Genomic DNA, 6,906 nt, shown 5'->3' on the forward strand with positions numbered 1-6,906 from the left:
AAGGGGCCAGGGAGATGGCTCAGTGGAATAAGCGCTTCCCTGGCAAGCGCAAGGGCCTGAGTTCAATCCCTGGTTCTGCCAAAAAAATAAATAATTAAATCATTTTAACTGTGGCAAAATAAATGTAAGATGAAATGCACCGAGGTAAGCACTTCTAGATGCACTTTTTTTTTTTTTTTTTGGTGGAACCGGGGATTGAACTCAGGCCCTTGTGCTTGCTGGGGAAGCACTTATTCCATTGAGCCATCTCCCTGGCTCCTAGGTGCACTTTTTTCAGAATTTCCTTTGTTTTAAATAAAACTTTATTAAACTAAACAACAAAAATAATTCATGAAAACTTGTTTGTCTAACAGTTATCTCTTACCCCAGTACCTCACCTCTGGTGTGAGCCATTTTACAGCTTTTGTGTCTGTGTCTACTATCTGACCCAGTTAATTCTGTAAATAAAGGCTTTTTAGAATGGTTAATGAAATATAGACCAATCAAAATATTTTTATTAAAAATATTCTTATTATTTAAACAGAAGCAGGTAAGGTCTTTAAATTTGCTGTAGTTTTGTCTTCTCACATTATACTTGGTCTATCCATGAACCAAGACTGTTCTGTATTTCCAATGTAATCCCTCAGTTAGTGTCTCAAGTGGTAAGTCCCCTACCTTGTTCCTCCTCTTAAGTCCTGGCTGGCCTTAGTCTCTGTATTTCATAAGCATTTTAGAATCTGCTTGTCAAATTGTATACAAACACACATTTAAAACTTTTCTCAAAAATTTCTTGAATTTTGGTTGAGATTGCATTGAATCTATAAGTCAATATGGAGAAATTAACATTGGTATGATACTGAGTTTTACAAACCACATTCAGGATCTTTAACAACAGCAACAACAAAAAGCTGGGCATAAAAAAGAAGCTGGGCATGGTAGCTCATGGCTATAATCCCAGCACTTGAGAGGCTGAGGCAGTAGGATCACTCTTGACTGCATATTGAGTTTAAGGATAGCCTGAAGTATACAGCGAGACCCTGTCTCAAAAAAAAAAAAAAAAAAGCCAAGAGAAACTTATTAAACTTAAACTATACACAATGGATCACTTCAGACCAGCTTAGACAATGGAACAAGACTCTTGCCCACCAATTACATATATAGCTAGTCAGGTTGCCTTCTTAGATGGCTTCTTGTAGTTCATGTACTGTTGTCTGAACATGTCTTTCATGTGTTGGAAACTGTTCTCTCTCTTTTTTTTGGGGGGGTACAGAACCGGGGATTGAACTCGGGTCCTTGCACCTGCCAGGCAAGTGCTTATTCTACTGAGCCATCTCCCCAGCCTGAAAACTATTAATTCTCAATGCAACATTGTTGAGAAGTGGTATCTCTAAAAGGCAATTAAGCCATGAGGGTGAAAGCCATTGATTCTAGACCTTTCTTTTATAGTACAGGGTGGTTGTTATGTCCATTTCTTTCTTTCTTTCTTTCTTTCTTTCTTTCTTTCTTTCTTTCTTTCTTTCTTTCTTTCTTTTTTTTGCAGTACCGGGGATTGAACTCAGGACCTTGTGCTTGTCAGGCAAGCGCTTATTCTACTGAACTATCTCCCTGGCCCTCTTTCTTTCTTCTTTTTATTTTTTGTTTTATGCAAGGTATTGCTTTGTATCCCAGGCTGGCCTTGAACTCACAATTATCTTACCTCAACCTCCCGAGTGCTGGGATTACAGGCCCTACCACCACATCTGGCTATCCATTTATTTTTTGACACATTATTTACTATATTTTACTTTTACATAAATTATAAAATCTATTAATAGATTGATATTATTTTTATTTTACTCCAAGTCTAGGACAAATCCCTAGGCCAGGGACAATGAGGAAGTCACTCCAGAAACAGCCCCAGGAGTCAATGCCTCATAAATTCCAAGAGCTGAGATTTACCTTAGAGTATGGTTTGTGAAAAGGCACCTTATGGTGTCAATCGTAACTTGACCTTGCATGAAAAAAAGTTCCATGAAAATCTAGGAAGAGGGGGCTGGGGAGATGGCTCAGTGGAATAAGCGCTTCCCTGGCAAGCACAGGACCTGAGTTCAATCCCCGGTTCCGCAAAAAAAAAAAAAAAAAAAGAAAAAGAAAAAAAGAAAGAAAGAAAGAAAGAAAATCTAGGAAGAGAGTGTGTGTGTCCAAGGGAAACGGCATGCCATACATGCATCCTGGCAATAGGACCAGGGGGCGGAGAAGCTCTCAAGAAACGGACAAGAGTGTTATGACTAATCTAGGTGAATGCTTCCCCTGGTGGGTGCTCTTAGCTGAGACAAAAATACATATACCTCCAGGGCCCACTGGCATTCAGGGCTGTGCTGTGACTTTAGTGTTGCTTTGACTAGGTGAGGAAGTGTGTAGAACTCACCAATATGGAGGTATCATATTAAGTATTTCCAAGGTAAATGTAAAGATTCACAGTTAAAAACTTAACTGTACAAAAATGTTCCTATACAATCTTGACCCAGAGATCTAGTCTTAGTTACTTTTCTCTCAGTGTTGAGATGAAATATCGGATGCCCAAAATTGAGGAAAGGTTTATTTAGCCCAGGTTTATTTATCATCATCATCATCATCATCATCATCATCATCATCATCATCATCATCATCGTTATTATTTTAATGTATTTGGTACAGGGTCTCACTATGCAGTAGACACATAGTGATCTTCCTGTTTTCAGCCTCCCCAGTATTGGGATTATAGGCTTGTGCCACCATGCTCTGGCTGGGTGGCTGGCTTAGCCAGCCTGGGAGAGAGGCCGGTGTGGCATGCAATGCCAGGGATCAAACCCCGGTCCCTGTGCTCGCCTAAGAAGGCACTTAGTTCACTGAGCTATCTTGCTGGCCCTACACCAGGTTTATTTAGTTTGTACAGGTTTCAGTTCATACTTTGCTGGCTCCAAGATAGAGTGGCACATGGTAGAGGTGAGCAATTCATGGTAGTGGTGGAAAACAGCAAAAACAGCAAGAGCAAAAAAGGAGGAGCAACAGAGAGCAAGCCTCTTGCCCTCCTTTGTATTATATGCAGCTATCCACCCTAGGGTAGATGTAGCACTCACACTCAATCCCAGCATTGGACTATGAATTAATCAAAAACTGTAGAAGTCCATCCTATGAGACTTTGAGGGGACATCTAGACACAACCCGTAACACCTAGCAATCCCATATCACACCAGTTATCCCAAAAATTACCTCCACCATCTCCTTCAGCTGGACCCTTCTCCAGTTTGTTGTCCACGCTCCACACTGAAGGGCACTGACTAGCAAGCTGTAGAATGCGTCTGCTCAGCTGCCATCTGTGTGATGGCCTGTTGGTTGGGTTCGGGATACACATCTTTTTTTTTTTTTTTAATATTTATTTATTTATTTATTGTGTGTGTGTGTGTGTGTGTGTGTGTGTGGCCAGCTCAGCCCACCAGGGGGCGGGGCTGGCTGGCATGTGGTGCTGGGGGATTGAACCGCGGTCCCTGTGCTTTGCTTAGTTTAGCTTGTTCTAAGTAGGTGCTTTAGACCACTGAGCCATCTCACCAGCCCCCGGGATACACATCTTGGTCAGTGTGTAGAACAGGTACTGCGTTCTTTACATTTATCCCTTCAGAAGCACACAATTCTTGTTCATGCAGTTGTGGCATTGTTTAAGTTAATTAAAATAGGATGGACTATGATTTAGTCTATTTTGTGTTGCTGAAATGACCTGAGATAGGCTACTTATATGAAGAAAGAGATTTACTTAGTCCACAATTTTGGAGGTTGAAAGTTCAAACAGCATAGCACTGGCTCTGGCAATGGTTGCATGACAAATAGGTGAGGAAGGAAGAGTTTTATCTCTCAACAGGAGGACAGAGACTGACGTTTCTCAAGCATACCTGAGGGTTGGCCCCCAGTACCTTAGCATTGCCCAGGAGGGTCCACTTGGCGAGAGTCCTGCTACCTCCTGCATTATGCTGGGAACCAAGCCCTTAACACACGGGCCCTTGGAAGATAAACCACATGCAAATAAGTCTTCTTCATTATCAAATGGTACTTTTTTCTCTTTATTGAACACTATATGAGAATATACTTTGAGACTATGCAAGTATTCCTTGTCAAAATTTCTTCCACTAGTTTCTACATGTATTGCTTTCTTTCTCTGAGTTATTATCATGACAGTTGCCAAACAATGATTTTCAGTTTCAATATTATTGTATAAAAAGGCTTTATCTTTGCCTATTGTATCACTGAGGACTCATGGGTTCTCATTTTATTCAAAGAGATATAATACTTTCCTCTGATTCTTTTCTTTTCTTTTCTTTTTTTTTTTTTTTTTTTTTTTTTTTAGGGAAGGGTCTACAGGGTGTTCAGGGTCACTACTAGATAGTGATCCACCTGTTTACAGCCTCCTAAGAGCTGAGATTACAGGTGTGCACCACCACGCCCAGTCTTAATCGTGTCTCAGCACACCCCGGGGGCAGGGCCAGCAGGGCAGGCTGGATGACTAAACCTGGACTCCTGTGCCTGCTTGCAGGGGCTTTAATCCGCTGAGCTATTTGGCCAGCCCTGCTAAAAACTTTAGCATACAGGTCTGTGTGTGGACCTAAGTCTTCATGTCTCTAAACCAAAGTACTCACAAGTGTGGCTGCTGGCTTATAGGTTCACATGAAAAGAGTCTCCCTATGGAGTTCAGGCTGGCCTTGAACTCACTGTGTGGCCCAGGCTGGACATAAACTTTTTTTTTTTTTTTTTTTTTTTTTTTTTTTTTTGGCAGAACCAGGGATTGAACTCAGGCCCTTGTGCTTACCAGGCAAGCGCTTATTCTACTGAGTCATCTCCTCAGCCCCATGGGCATAAACTTTAAGGATTCCTCCTGCCTCAGCCTCCTGACTGCTGGGATTACAGGTGTGTGCCACCGCACCCAGAAACATGCTTCATTTTTAAGAAACTGCCAGACTGTCCTTCAGTGTGACTCTATCATCTCCTGTTGTCACCAGCCATTTGTGAGAAACCCAGCTGCTGTGTCTTCCTTATCCTTTGGGGTCACGTCTGCTCACTTCAGCCTGATATCATTTATATTTGCCTAAAGGTTGGTGACATAGAGTGTCTCAATTGCCATCTGTTTATGTTCTTTGATAAAAATGTCTGTTTCTTTTTTTTTTCTTTTCTTTTCTTTTTTTGGCAATACTGGGGACCAAACTCAAGGCCTTCACACTGAGCTATGTTCCCAGGCACTCCCTACTTTTTGAGAAAGATCTTCAGAAGTTGCTAAATTGCCCAGGAGACTGGGTTTAAATCTGTGATCCTCCTGCTTCATCTCCTAAGTGCTGGGATATAGGCTTGTGCCACCACTCCTGCCCCCTTTCTTTTTGAGTTTAGTGACATTTTTATTGGCTTGTAGTTCTATTTTCTGGAAATGAGCTGTTTTCAGTTACATGAATTACAGATACCTCTGCTCTCTGTTACCTGCCCTTTTCCTCTCTTGAAGATAAGGTATAAGGGAACAATTAAAATAATTTTGTGTTAATAATTACTAATATAGTTTTCTTTATGATTAGTGGGTTTTAAATCTTTGTTTAAAATTCCCTATTTTCTCATGCTTGTATTTAAAAAGCATTTCTAGGCCTGAGGAGATAGCTCAGAGGCATAGGCAACTGCCTGGCAAATGCAAGGTCCTGAGTTCGATCCCCGGTAAAGAAAGCAAGCAAGTCAGACAGACAGACAAACAGACATAAAAAAGCATTTCTTGGACTGGGGAGATAGCTCAGTAGAATAAGTGCTTGCCTGGTAAGCACAAGGTCCTAAGTTCAACTTCCAGTACCAGAAAAAAAAAAAAAAAGCATTTCTTGTCCGGGAGATAGCTCAGCAGAATAAGCGCTTGCCTGGCAAGTGCAGGGTCCTGAGTTCAATCCCCGGTAGTATAAAAATAAAATAAAATAAAATAAAATAAAATAAAATAAAATAAAATAAAATAAATAAAGCATTTCTTGTTTTTATCATTTAAAAACACTGGTAGAAGCCCTAGCTGAACACTGGACCATAGTAGCAATCCACCACAACCTGGGTTCTGGTGTATGTCTGATTCCTTTTATTTTTTATTTTTTTGGTGGAACTGGGGATTGAACTCAGATCCTTGCGTTTGCCAGTCAAGCGCTTATCCTGATTCCTTTTATAAAACAAGGATGAAGTTCCCTAGGACAGGTACTTCTGGCCCTTGAGAAAAGTGGCTGCCTCTGTGGTCTCTAAGAAGAGCTCCTGTAGGTCAGGATATGAGAAACCGTGGCTCTGTCTTTTCTATCAAAAGATATAAACAGCTAGGTATGGTGTAATACCTGCACTGGGAGCCTGAGGCAAGAGGATTTCTTTGAGTTCGAGGCGAGCCTGGGCTACATCTACATAGTGAGTTCAAGGCCAGCCTGAACTACATAGCAAGACCTTGTCTTAAAAATAACCAAACAGGGGCCAGGGAGATGGCTCAGTGGAATAAGCACTTGCCTAGCAAGGGCCTGAGTTCAATCCCTGGTTCCATCAAAAACAAAACAAAACAAACAAAAAAAAAAAACAGAAACAAAAAACGAAACAAAGAAAAATAAAAATAAAAAAAATAACCAACCAAACAAAAACCAACAGGAATGCCTCCATTTTAGACTCTAGTCTGCCCTACGTGGCCCCATCCCACTCTGATATTATGGAAAATGCCTAAATTATTTTGTTTTGTCTTGAAGCAGGGTCTTGCTATATAGTCCAGGTTGGCCTTTAATTTGCATGATCTTCCGGCCTCCACCTCCCCAAGAGCTGAGGTTACAGGCATGCAATACCACACCTATCTTGGAATACTTAAATTTTAGGAACATAGCTACAGACAGACCTAGGATAGTTTATCTTTTTTTTTTTTTCGTTTAGTTTTTTTTTTTTTTT

This window comes from Octodon degus, unplaced genomic scaffold (assembly GCF_000260255.1).
Source record: "Octodon degus isolate 3935 unplaced genomic scaffold, OctDeg1.0 scaffold00104, whole genome shotgun sequence".
Lineage (NCBI taxonomy): Eukaryota > Metazoa > Chordata > Mammalia > Rodentia > Octodontidae > Octodon > Octodon degus.